The sequence below is a fragment of the Eurosta solidaginis genome, chromosome 2, assembly GCF_040869045.1.
Source record: "Eurosta solidaginis isolate ZX-2024a chromosome 2, ASM4086904v1, whole genome shotgun sequence".
Classification (NCBI taxonomy): domain Eukaryota; kingdom Metazoa; phylum Arthropoda; class Insecta; order Diptera; family Tephritidae; genus Eurosta; species Eurosta solidaginis.
Genome location: NC_090320.1, coordinates 189,425,152 through 189,438,249, shown reverse-complemented (window position 1 = coordinate 189,438,249; position 13,098 = coordinate 189,425,152). Strand labels below are relative to the sequence as shown.

General features: G+C 37.7%; 1 protein-coding gene across 11 annotated transcripts in view; it reads right to left on the bottom strand.

Moving 5' to 3' along the window:
- Nucleotides 1–6,629, bottom strand: part of l(2)gl (LLGL domain-containing protein l(2)gl) — a 188,190-nt gene extending 181,561 nt beyond the window's left edge. For 7 of the 11 annotated variants that reach the window (XR_010949716.1, XR_010949715.1, XR_010949717.1 and 4 more), the window contains exon 1: nt 6,506–6,629. The gene's annotated coding sequence lies outside the window, so the exon portion shown is untranslated. Of the gene's footprint in view, nt 1–5,988; nt 6,475–6,505 lie in introns of those variants that run through there. The other 4 variants (XM_067766628.1, XM_067766632.1, XM_067766633.1 and 1 more) reach the window with 4 other exon arrangements.
- Between the last annotated feature and the right edge of the window lie 6,469 nt (nt 6,630–13,098).

Here is a 13,098-nt window from a genome sequence, read left to right as displayed (position 1 = left end):
TTTATCAAAAATTCGAATCCAAACTGCGAAATTTTTTGATATACATACATATATCAGTCGTTTCATCTATTATTAGAGAGTAATAATTCTTCTGACAAAATGCAATTATGGATTTATAATTTTATGTCCCTGTTATTTGAGTTATTATTTTATATGTTTTAATTCTATGGATGCAATATTTGTTCACAATTTTAGAATCAGTTATGATATTTTTCATAAGCAAATTTAAATGATCCATAATTGCAAATGACAAATTGCGCTCGGCAACAAAAGAACTTAACTATATTTTTTCTTCCAAAAATTTAAAATTTTTTTGTACATTCAGAGCTGCTTTGCAAATGACTTGAAGTGTAGTGCTGTATTGTACAAAAATGTACCAAATATGTCAATGTAGTACCAACGTACTTTAGGGAAGCAAAATGTACCAAAAAAAATACAAATGTGCCATGATTATCATCACTGCTTAGGAAACCTACCTTACGTTGAAGCGGAGCGGAGAACTGAAACGGACTTGTAATGCAGAATAGGGGTGATTGATACTTGTGGCACATTTTACAGTATAAAGAAATATATACCACCTGCCTTGAACTCGTAATTGTTTCAAAATTACCTTAAATAGCTCAAACGATAATTTATATTGTTTAGTAAAGGATTGGAAACGATTTCTTCCCAACCTTCCATCCAAAATGAAAAAAAGCACATGCAGATCGAATTTTGAAATGCACGAACCTCTCCGTTGTCTGTTTACTGATTTCAATAAGAACCGCAGAAACATTGATACGTGGGCCACGTAATACGCAATGATTGTGTGGGTTTTTTGGAATCACGTCCTTTCCAATCTCCCACTCTTATCACCAGTTCCAATAACTTTTGGCGAGTGGCTTGGAATCACGTCCTTTCCAACCTCCCACACATCGCAGCCCTACTTACTGTGTAATAAATATACATCAGCTGCTCGAAATCACGTCCATTCCGACAGCACTAATAATCAATTCCCGTTGCTCGGCACCGCAATCCAGCCCGACAACTAATTTAATAAAATAGATATATACATATTTTATAATATAAAATTTGTTTACTTTGTAATTTATCTGTAATCCGTAACTGTATGTAGTCTGATTAATTGTTAAATTTCCGTTTAAGTATTCATTTATTCGTTCCGGCATGCTCAGAACACGTTCGTTTAATACTACGTCACGACATCGGAATGTTCCAAATAAGTGTATAAATAATATCCTAAATATAAGAGCGATTCCACAAATACTTAAATAGAGACGAAAGAACAGAACTTACGGAATGAAAACGTTAACACACTCAATGAGTAAAACATTTCGTTATGGAATTTCTAATATTTCTAACGCTATTTTATACGAGTTGATTTCCTTGTCCAGGGCCCATATTACGTGTTACGATTAGTGACTGGAAACCATTTTTATAAATTGTACGAGTACTATTTCTTGCTAGTTCAAATATGTCATTAATCCGATCAACCATTTCAGAGATATTGTGATTTAAAAAATTAGTTTCGATCACGGATCGTAACAGTTTTTGAAGTTCAACTATGAATTTAAATTTCGATTTAGGTCTCGTATGTTCGTAGGTTTAGTTTTCATACAAAATTCATTTGTTCAGAATAAAAATTGAATTTAGTAAACATAAACAATGGAGTTTTGAGTTGCCTATTTGCAATGACATAGCAAATGCATTGCCGTATATTTTGTTTGTGTAGTTTAAAAATATACACCATTTTGTAAATGCAATGATGCTAGACCATTTGCACAAAATCTTGAATTAGGGGAGTTCAGAGTTTGGAGCAAATGGTCTAGCATCAGAATGAATCGCGGGACATCCTTGGACGTGAACAGCAAGGAGCCACAAAGGTTTTATAGAAATTTCGGGGGCGACGAATGTTGAGGTCTAACCCAGAACAGCCCGAAGGATGTACCATCTTTTACACGTGACACATTGGCCAGAGTATGACCGTCTAGATAAATACTTTTCCGATATATGCAGCAGAACCACATCCTGTGACCGAGGTTAGGTTCAACACCCTCCCGGAGCAGGAGGGTATGGAGCAGTCCAGGTGCTCCAAGGGACGCAACAAATTAAATGGGGTTACACTGAAATGAAGTCCTTGGTCGGGAAAAATCCCGAGTCGCTCTGGTACATAGAACCGACTGCCTTGGGATCTCTCCAGTTTCTTCACCTCGCGCTACCTATCATTATCACCAGCGACGATCAAGAGATTGCAAACTTCTTCGCTTAATTCTTATAATTACTCTGCTGTGGTTTATTCATCACCTACAAATTATCCGTATGAGCTCCATTCTGGTAACTCAATATATGCCCCACATTTGTTGCCTGTAGATGTTCTACTACATCGAAAGACCCTAAAAGAATCCTTCAAATACGATTTGATCCCAACATGTTTTCTTAAAAAATGTGTGAAATACATTCACCAGCCCCTTACTGATCTGTTTAACCTCTCTTTAAAAAATGACATTTTCCCGACGGCTTGGAAGGAATCCTTTCTTATCCCACTCCATAAAAAAGGAAGCAAGTCGTCAATTGAAAACTATCGTGGAATAGCAAAGCTCTCCACTATCCCTACGCTTTTCGAAGCAATCGTTACTAATCACCTTACATTTTCGATTTCTACATTGATAGATAGCTCTCAGCATGGCTTTTGTAGAGCCAAATCAACCACAACCAATTTGCTTAATTTTACAACTCACGTCTTTAATGGGTTTAGAAACAATCATCATACCGACATTATATAAACTGATTTCAGCAAAGCATTCGACAAAGTACGCCATCATTACTTGTTTATAAACTCGAATTGCTTGGTTTTCAACCTGGCCTAACTCGCTGGATCTCCTCCTATCTTTGCGGTAGAACTCAAAGAGTCATTTTTAAAAAAGATTTGTTCGAATGTCATCGATGTTCCGTCCCGTGTGCCTCAGGGCAGCCATCTCGGTATGTATGTATTTATTTGAAAATTTGTTCCCAGCACAATTATTTAACAGTGCTAGTCATGAATAGCATGAGCTATAAAAAATTGAACATTTATAATAATAATAAATTAGATTAATCAAACTAAATTAAATATAACGGATAATAGTGAAATATTTATGTATGTAAATGTAAATCTTAAAACTAAATAAAAGTAATTAATAAATATTAAAAGACAGCAGTAGTGATGACAACCCTTGGCTGGTTATAGATCGAATAGTATTTAACAAATGAAGAAAGAAGACACAGAGAAAGGAAAAGGACTTAGAAATGAACATTTTAACAACTTCAATTTGAGATCCAGTTTAAGTTGTTAAAAAATTATGTTAGCTCTTTTTTGAAGTGCAGAGCATTATTTAAGAGTCGAAGACTTGTAGGTAGGGAGTTCCAAAGACGTATTGCAGTAACAAAGAATTGGCGCTCAGAGGTTAGCGTGCGGTATCTAATGTGCTTAAGAAGAAACACCGATCTTGATGATTGCAGAAAAATAAGCTTACGATATAGATAGTCAGGTTCAGGAGGAACAGTGACTTTTAAAAGATTTTCGAAAGAAATGTTTAGCAACCTTTCAGCATGTTGTGATACGTGGTCAAGTCTTTTCAACCCATAAACATATGTAGCAATGTTGTTGTAAACAACTTTTAGTTTGTTCTTGCACAGATAGTCACAGTTTGAGTAAATCACACAACCATGGAGTAGCGTAGGTATTAAGTACGCTTTAGCGAGAAGTAGTCTTATGTGCAAAGGCATGAAATACTGTGTTAACCATAGTGTACGAAGCATTCCATACACTTTTCCAACCGTTCTAAAAATATGGTCTTTCCATGTCAATGTTTTGTTTAAAATTACACCTAAGTTTTTCGCCGTATCTACGTATTCTATAACGGAATTGTCGAACACTACATTCTCTAACTCATTAGTGGGAAAAGACCTTCTATTCTGTTTTTGATCTTTATAAACGATATTTCCACAACTATAAAATATTCTAAACTTTTTAAGTGTTGTTTTTGTTGTTGTTGTAGCGATAAGGTTGCTCCCCGAAGGCTTTGGGGAGTGTTATCGATGTGATGGTCCTTTGCCGTATACAGATCCGGTACGCTCCGGTACCATAGCACCATTAAGGTGCTAGCTCGAACATCTCGGCAACGATTTATGTGGCCACATTATACCTACAGGCCATTCCCTCCCTCCCCACCCCCCAAATTCCATGAGTAGCTTGGAGTCGCCAGAGCCTCGTCTGTTGGTGAAACAGGATTCGCCGCGTATAGGTAAGGTTGACAATTGGGTGTGAAGCTATATATTGCGCTGGCAACCTGAAGGGTTGCGCTACACAGGCCCTTGAATCTGGTATTTTAGTCGCCTCTTACGACAGGCATACCTACCGTGGGTATATTGTGATCCCTGACCCGCTGCGGGGAAACTTTTTAAGTCATACGCGTCGGTTGAAGAACGTTCTGTACTCCAGCCGGATTTAAATCATTTAGTTACTTGGTGTAATGCGAATTTTATGCCTCTCAACATAGAAAAATGTAAATACATGTGTTTTTCACGTGGGAACATACAGCCAGCTTCCTACACAATTAATGGCCAAACTCTGGAAAGCGTTGATGTTTTTGTCGACTTGGGAGTTACAATGAATTGCAAACTTAGTTTCAACCCTCATATTAATGCCACAGTCAATAAAGCAAGAGGAGTTTTAGCATTTGTGAAAAGATGGGCAAAAGAGTTTAGTGATCCTAAGTTACAAAAACCCTTCTTACATCATTGGTGAGACCGATATTATAATATGGATCGATAATTTGGAATCCGCGTTATCAAGTTCATGTGGATAGACTAGAATCAATTCAAAAACAGTTTTTACTTTTCGCCTTGAGAAATCTTCAATGGGACTCTCCGTATAATCTTCCTCCTTACACTAATCGATTAAAACTAATAAACCTTCCTACCCTTGTAAGTCGTAGAGAAATGCTAGGTGTACGATTTATGGCTAGACTTTTAAATGGATCGATTTCAAGCCCATTTCTTTTGGACGAAGTAAACTTGGATGTTCCATGCCGAGTTTCAAGGCATTATAAACCTATAATTCTTAAACAATGCAGAAGCAATTTCCAACTACACGAACCTTTTCTATGTTTGTGTGAAGATTATAAGTCTCACTCGAGAATAATTGATGTTTCGGACTCGCTCTTTGCCATAAAAAAGACGGTTCTATGTTCTCTTAATAATTAAAAAATTATATTTATACTTTTAATCTATTGTATTTTGTGAATCTATATTTCTCAGCTGATTAGTTTCTCTGTAGCTGAGCGGTTTTAGATCTCGGCGCGTAAAAAGCACTGCCTCTCAAAGACTCGGTAACAAAAAAAATTATATATAACACAGAAATAAGAATTAGGATAAAAAAAGTATGTATGAATAAAAAAAAACAAAAACAGGATTAGCTTGGTTTCATCGGGCCACTTGTGGGCAGTGCGCTGCCACAACGTCCGAGAAAAAAAAATCCACGGTCATTCTGTATACGACGTGGAACGAACAGATGTCGCAAATATTGGACGTTCGCGTCGGTGGTGTCTTACTACCGACTGTCAGTCACCCAAAGATCTTAGGGGTAACGTTCGATAATACTCTAATCTTCAAGGTTCAATGCACCGAAATTGTACCTAAAGTACGAAGTTGCAACAAAATCCATAAGTCGCTTGCCGGCAGCTGTGGAAAAGATAAAAGAAAACGTTGCTAACCACGTACAAAGCAATTGGCCGGCCGCTCATGAGCTACGCGTCACAAGTTTGGTATTAAAAATACATTCTGGAAAAGGCTACAGGCCTGTCAAAATGCTGCAATCGGAACTGCCACTGGCCCACCTTCGCTCTGGATACTGTAACAGGTTAAACTTGCCATTTTCATTGGAGAACTTTGATGGCAATGCCTACGTTTTTATATCTATCCATATCAACATATAAACAAAATATAACATACCTGTATATAGTACGTACGTTAGCAGAAACAAAAACAAATAAATCAACAATGCATAACGCTGAAAATTCCCAAACTCATGTATAAATATTTTTAACTGAATGTCAGAACCTCAACGAAGCGATTAGTGAATGAGTCCACAATCACAGTCTAGAGATACCAAGCATTTCTGAACAGAAAGGTGCAGATTCCTCTGATTATTTACATGTGTACATATATACACCATTCATATTTATGTTCAGCATACAATGCACTATGAGTCAACAGGAAGAACTCTTATGTATATAATTATTTATATATTTTGGTAAAAAAAAAATGAACTTTCATTCAATATAGCAGAAATAATACACCAACGTCCATTCACAGGTGGTGGGTATACTGGGTATATCTTCGTTTATTATTCATTCAATAGGTTGGTTGGTTTATTTTTGTTGGATCTGATGCATTGGTACAGAATACAATAATGCAATTCTGTGGGTAATAAGCTAAATTGAAACCAAATTGCATTATATTTATATACCAATTACTTCACAATCTGCAATCTGTTTTTTATTGAAATTCACTGGAATTTGAATTTATTTACAAAGAGTAACACTTTAATACAAAACGTACAACACCCAACGCGTTCGGCATTTTTTCTCAACTGGCACGAAAAAACAAGTTCGTATGCACTCGCAAATGGCCGCTCAACACGGTTACCATACCGAAAATAAAAATGTCCCATAATAACGTTATACCCTGTAAGAACTTTGACAAGCACAGACACTGTCTAGCAAATGTAACCATACATTAAAGATATTTATATAAATGTAGCAGCACGGCCACATGCAATCCTGTCAACCATTCGCTTCATTGAATTTAATTGTAAATTGTTTGTATGGATACGTGAATATGTAAACCGCGATCGTTTCTTGTTCGCTAGAAATAAACCGGCCAAGACGCAATCGCGATAAAGCTGTAAACACAGTGCCCTGCCGCCACGACCTTCGCATTAGCAAACATAGAATCCCCGTAATTACACGAAGGCAAGGCGAATTCAATACCAGGTGTTGTTTTCCCAGCAGCTGATTGCTTCTTTTTGATTATTTTCCATACAACGCCTTGTAATACAACATGTCAGTTAATCGAAATCAATAAATGTTTATTTTGAATTGACCTTCTTCTGCACGGCGAATTGGTTGAATTTGCTTTGCCACCACCTAATATGAATTCGCCTTGCACGAAGGTGAACACAATGAAGGTTAGGTTAGAGTGGCCACCGGTGCGAGCACCAGTGCACTTAGGCCCAAAAAGGTCCCATTGTGATACCACGTGGATCTCTCCCCTACTCAAACCAACAGCTCGATACAGCAAACTTCAGGAGTTTCATAGGTTCCAACTTAGCCAGATCACAAAGATCGTGAAAGAAGGGAGATCCCAGAGATTACTTCCTCTTGTTCCAAAACGCGGGACAATCGCACAGAAAATTTTTGACTGTTTCTATGTCATCTTCGTCTTTGCAGCTTCTGCAGTAATCATTATAGGGAGCACCCAGCCGTTGTGCGTGCTTCCCGATTGCTATGTGGCCGGTTATAAGCCCAACCACCAGAGATATGCCTCCCCCCCCTACCAAGAAGAAGGAGACTTGTTGTGCATCTCGCATCCCATTCAGACCACACGAGCTTGGAGTGGTAGCAGGATTCAATATTGCTCCATCTCTCACCCGCTTCCCGAAGAAAAATCCCTATTATATGAGCTTACAGGTAGCGAGCGGCATGCTCAATCCCTTCCAGGACGACGAAAGAGGAAGGGGTGTGCCCCCTCTTGCAAGTTCGTCAGCCATCTCATTGCCCAGTATATTCGAGTGTCCATGCACCCATACCAGACTGAGGGAAGTTTGGTCAGCGATCTCGTTAAGAGAATTGCGGCACTTCTCCACTGTGCTGGACTTACATGTGACCGATCCGAGTGCTTTTAGTGCAGCCTGGCTGTCTGACTAAATACAAATTTGGTTATAGACGTGAGCGGCCTTTCCCAGGTGATCAGCCTCCACCCCCGCCTGAAAGATGCTGCAATGATCGGGCAAGCTAAATGATAGATTCCACCCTAGTTGAGGTGCAAAGACACCGCTACCCACCTTATAATCCAGTTTGGAGCCGTCAGTATATATGCAGCCTATCGCTCAGGTCCGGCGGCTCCTTCAACCAATAATCCCTATCCGGGATAATAATTTCGTACTTCATATAGAAAAATACAGTCGGAGCGCAAAAGTCCAACGAAGGCGAATCCAGATACTTAAGGATAGCTTCATGGCCATCCACATTGTCTCTCCATCCGGATAACTCTCGCAGCCGCAGAGCAGAAAAGGCCGCACTTTGCTTGGCCATTAAATCTATTGGCAACACAATAAAAATAGTGTCCAGCGCCTCCTCAGGGGTGGTGCGCAGGCCCTATGGCATCGTCCTGCGGTTATTCATGCCTTTCTATTCACCTGATTTACCTTCCCCGTTTTCTTTCATCTGCGCCACAAAAAATGTTCCATTGGGAAAAACTCTTCAGAGGTTATTGACTGGCTCCATCGGACTACATTTTTTTTTTACAGGTGATATTTTGACAGTGTTTGATGGAATATAATTATAGGACCCGAGTGGTTGAGAATAGTCTCTCTGCCTATTGGCACGGCATTGGCAAAAGATTGAAACTGTTTTGGTTGAATTCTATCTTACTTGAGCAGATTTGTATTCAAAGTTAATTTCCTTGCTATCAAAAAAGCTAAAACTACCTATAGAGCCTACTTTAAATGGCTGTAATTACAAGCTATTGTGCTTAGAAGAATATTTTTCTTAGAAAATAGGATGTTGCTATTGCAATTTGCAAACTCACAAACCAGTATAGATACAGTATTTGACCATATACCGCTAGGAAGAATATATGGAGGAACTTAAGAGCTTTTATAATGTATTTCCTTTTCTTCAATTCTTTAATCATGCAAGCCTTTTATATGGCACATTGGCAACGCTTATTTAGAACGATGACAATTTTCGGAACAGAGTTGTTGAAATATTTGTAATTTTTTTTATTATTAAATTTTTAGGAAAATTTCAATACGAATACTTTTCCAGTTAACTTCTTCGTACTTTATTGTCATTTAAATATGGAAAAAACTGGTCATCACGGACAATAATTAAATTTTTGTGTTAATACTTTGAAGTGGCTTTAATTAAAAGCAACCATGTGATATTTGAGCGGGTTTTGTGCATCTACGACATTTTTCATAATTGATTTGTACTAGAAAAGTGTGTGCACATTCAGCAAAAACCGCATTCACTTGAATGCTTATTCTGTGTTGAAAAATGTTTGTTTCATTCAATTACTTCATTCTTTCTTCGAATGAGTTAAGGAGTGCATTCTTTTTTTTCCACTACTGAATGAAGAATGGGTTGACTTTTAAGCCGCATTCCTTAGCAAGTAATGAATGAATGAAGAGAAAGCATTCTTAAATCAATGATTTAAAATTTCAAATGATTGCACAGTTTTACAGCTCTGTACACATTATACTCAGATGTAACTGAAATATGTGTCTATGTTTCACCTCAACACTATTTCTATATTTCACCTCTAAAAATGGAGTGATCCACTATTCATCGCAACCTATTCAGTTATATGTTATACATTATGGCCACCAGATGTTTGAGTCTCCGATTCTATGTAAACCCTGTTTTGTAGCTAGTTATTTAACCATTGCCGCTAGATGGGTCTCCTAAGCATTATCTAAGCGAGGATAAGCGTTTTTTTTTTTAAGGCGTAAACGTAAACGTGTACGCGTGTAAAAAAACACGGCTGCTATTAATAAACCGAGAATTATAGATTAATATTAGCCGTAAACGAAACGTATACGCGTGAAAAAAAAAACGCCTATCCTCGCTTAGATAATGCTTAGGAGACCCATCTAGCGGCTGTGGTTAAACAACATCCTACAGCAACAGGGTGTACTGAAAAGCGGAGGCACAACCCTCTGTTGTATTTCTGTGTATGACATATACATAGCTGAATCAGTTGTGATAAATAGTGGACGCGCATAGAATACAAAGAATTAGTGCAGAGGGTGAAACATAGACACATATTTCAGTTACATCTGAGTATAATGCGTATTGAAATTTAGTAGAACTAATTTTATACTTAGCAATTTCAGAGGTGTATTTAAAGTTTGTCGCTTAGCAGTCCATATAAACTTTAAGCTTAAACGTACATAAGGTCTTTCTTTTTTCAAGCGAGCTTGAAAAACACGCTTTAACTAGCTAAACAGTTTCATTATGCCAAAACCATACAGCTGGTGGAAGTTTATCAGCCAATTGTTACTTTTTTTAGCTGCTATGACATTTCTACTTCTAGCGCAGTATGTTTTTGACACTCAACCAGAGAATTACAAAAACAAAATACATGAAATGCATGTGTTTGTTTGTATGTATGTCACCCTGCCGCCACGCTGTTATTTTGTTATTTTTGTTTATCTGCACATTCGTATGTTCATTTCATTCGCTCGTTCACAATAGTGCCCTATTTTTGAATATGCAACACTATACAACACTATCAATCAGGTCGACAATTACCTAAGCGGTTTCAACTGAAAGCGCTTAGTCAACTCAACTCGATTACTTTTTATTGTTGCTTTCCATGCAATTCGGTAAGCTAGCTAGTGTTTTAATTTTACTAGTTAGCAACGAAATACAGCTATAGATGAGAAAAAAAAACAGCTATTATTGGTAATTCTATACGACAGCATGACACTCTTAATACTCGTCCAAAGGGAGGAGGGTCAAAAGACGCGCTTTGGAGCCAGGATCGCGAATCCGAAACGGAAAATAAAAATGTTGCTTCTGTGATAAGATATTTGCAAAAGAAATTGACACCTTTTATGTGGTTGTTGACATTTTGTTGTACAGAGGAAAAAATTTTTTGTACAAAAGGATTTTGTACGGATTTACTTTTGATCCCACCCCATTGCTGGACAAGGGGTCAATTCTCTAACTGTGAAAAACTGAAAAATGTACCCTCATTGAAAACTCATTTGCACACACAATTTACACTTTAAATTTTCATGCGATTCTGTAAATTATTGTGCACATTGTTTTGCTGAATGAGCGCTGAATGTAAAAGTCGTATGTCAGTGAGAAAATATTCATCAAACGCCATGAAAACAAAAATGTCATTCTGTAACAGTGCATATGAGTTTTGAATGTCATAAACATTGTTTACTATATAGTTTGGCAGCTTAAGTAGAGGTTATGTTGCGAATAGAGTGGAAGGCAGTGGACTAGGCAGTCGAATGTCATATAATGAAGGAATGGTGTTCGGAGATTTTTCAAAGTTAAAAAAAAAAATGATAAAAGCTTTAATATAAATAAAAATATTGTTTTAATAACAACAAAAATGCCATATATATTCTGTATACATAAATTTGTAAGTATTATCTCACTTGAAAATTTGAATTAAATAATCTAAAGTTTTGTTTTGAAACTGAGTCGAGAACTGTGCGTGTGAATGTGCGAATTTTCACCGATCAGCTGTTAGTTGCGCTACTTGGTAAAATTTACAATGGTCATAAAAGTGTACACTGGCTGCCAAGAAAACTCACAAAGTTTTTATCAGTGAGTTTTTTTGTTCACAGTTTTGCTTTACAGAATCAGACTTTCAAAGTTTACACAATTTCTTGTGTACACCTTAAAACTCACAGTTAGCGAATAGGGCCCCAGGTCAAGGTAATTTTTTATAAGCGCGGCCGAAGGCCTCCAACGCCAAAAGGTGTTCTCCGCAAAAATATCATGAATCACTCTCCTGGTTTCGAAGTGTGAGGGGTCATGTTTTTTTTCGGTTTCCGGATTCGAGATCCTGCGGGCTAAACGCATCTTTTGACACCCCTTCCGATATTGGACGTGTCTTAAGAGTGTCCTGCTGTAGTATAGAATTACATTAATATTAACAAGTAAGAACGGGACTGACTTCATACCTTTCATGAATAGGGCTGAACAATAATCTTATCCCGCTCGTAATCTCCGAATAATCGGATGTATAAGATAAGAAATATATAGTGAACAGATCTACATACCTTAACGATTTTTAAGATAAATATAAAATAAACAAGTAAGGAAGGTTAAGTTCGGGTGTAACCGAACATTACATACTCAGTTGAGAGCTATGGTGACAACATAAGGGAAAATAACCATGTAGGAAAATGAACCGAGGGAAACCCTGGAATGTGTATCAAATGAAAGGCATTAAAGAGTATTTTATGAGGGAGTGGGCCATAGTTCTATAGGTGGACGCCATTTAGGGATATAGCCATAAAGGTGGATCAGGGTTGACTCTAGAATGCGTTTGTACGATATGGGTATCAAATGAAAGGTGTTAATGCGTATTTTAAAAGGGAGTGGGCCTTAGTTCTATAGGTGGACGCCGTTTCGAAATATCGCCATAAAGGTGGACCAGGGGTGACTCTAGAATATGTTTGTACGATATGGGTATCAAATTAAAGGTATTAATGAGGGTTTTAAAAGAGAGCGGTGGTTGTTATATAGGTGGTCGCATTTTCGAGATATCGCCATAAAGGTGGACCAGGGGTGACCCTAGAATTTGTTTGTACAATATGGGTATCAAAAGAAAGGTGTTAATGAGTATTTTAAAAGGGAGTAATCCTTAGTTCCATAGGTGGACGCCGTTTCGAGATATCGCCATAAAGGTGGACCAGGGGTGACCATAGAATTTGTTTGTACAATATGGGTATCAAAAGAAAGGTGTTAATGAGTATTTTAAAAGGGAGTAATCCTTAGTTCCATAGGTGGACGCCGTTTCGAGATATCGCCATAAAGGTGGAGCAGGGGTGACCCTAGAATTTGTTTGCACGATATGGGTATCAAATGAAAGGGGTTAATGAGCATTTTAAAAGGGAGTGGGGCTTAGTTCTATAGGTGGACTTTCGAGATATCGCCATAAAGGTGGACCAGAGGTGACTGTAGAATGAGTTTGTACGATATGGGTATCAAATTAAAGGTATTAATGAGAGTTTTAAAAGGGAGTGGTGTGAAGGCGTTTTCCAGATATCGACCAAAATGTGGACCAGGGTGACCCAGAACATCA